Source organism: Dissoconium aciculare (assembly GCF_010015565.1).
Source record: "Dissoconium aciculare CBS 342.82 unplaced genomic scaffold K489scaffold_3, whole genome shotgun sequence".
Classification (NCBI taxonomy): Eukaryota; Fungi; Ascomycota; class Dothideomycetes; order Mycosphaerellales; family Dissoconiaceae; genus Dissoconium; species Dissoconium aciculare.
This window is the reverse complement of record NW_022984953.1, coordinates 860,532-861,567: the sequence shown is the minus strand read 5'-3', so window position 1 is coordinate 861,567 and position 1,036 is coordinate 860,532.

Sequence of the window (1,036 nt, the reverse complement as noted above, 5' to 3'; positions counted from 1 at the left end):
GAGTATTAGATAGTTATTAAGAAGATATTTTTTCTTATTATTAAGTTATATTTTTAACTTTTATAATTAGCTTAAAATAGAGAGCTATTAAAAGTTTGTATTCTCTTTTTATTTTTATTTTTTATTATATAACTCTCTCTTATTTATATTATATTCTATTCTTTTAAAAGTATAAAAGCTTATATAATATAACGTAATCCATCAGCGAGCCGGCCACACCACCGAACCCGCCACTTTTCCTTGGCATTGAAAATGAGGTGACTGCAAACATGGTTTATTTGACTACATACCTAGTTATACAGCTGCTATGCTAGGATGTGATTCAGAAGGAGCATCTCTATCCTGCTGGCAGGTTCGCGAGTTGTGTCCAGCTATTCCGCAGTTTCCACATCGTCGTTGAGTTAGAAGTCCTCGTTCAGGACCAGCTTTATCACGAGTCCTTTTCGATTGTTGAGCACTCAGACCCGCATCTACGCCTGCCTGCAATGCTCTAATACCATACTCTATAGATCCACCTTGCTGTATCTGCTTCCGTTTGCGCGATCTTCTCTTAGTTAATACTGCTAATTGCTCTTCAAGCTCTGTAATCCGTGCAGCTTGAAGTACATTCTGATGGAGCATCAACTCAGCACCTTTTACCAACTGTGAGAACCCTTCCTTAGCTTCGGGTGGAGATCTAAGGAAAGAGCTACTAATCAGCCGTGATTGAGATCCGAATTCATGCGAATTGCTTGGTGTTTGGGACTCCCATGCTGCTTCCGGTAATAGCTGTCGAGGAGGGGTGTGTAAACGTATATCAAGACGATCAATGACTGTTTGCGCGTCTGTACGGACTATCGCTGTTGCCTCAAAGGCCTTTCGACAGTTCTCTTTCGTAAACACGTCGAAAAACGCGTCCTTAAAGGCTGGAAGGAAGTTCTCTTTGTTGATATAGAAGACGCGGTTCCGTGCCAAGCCTCTGACACGCTCAGAGTATTTTCTCTTCAGCGGTGAGAAACATACTACGTCGAGAGGCTGGAGGATGTGAGATGAATGT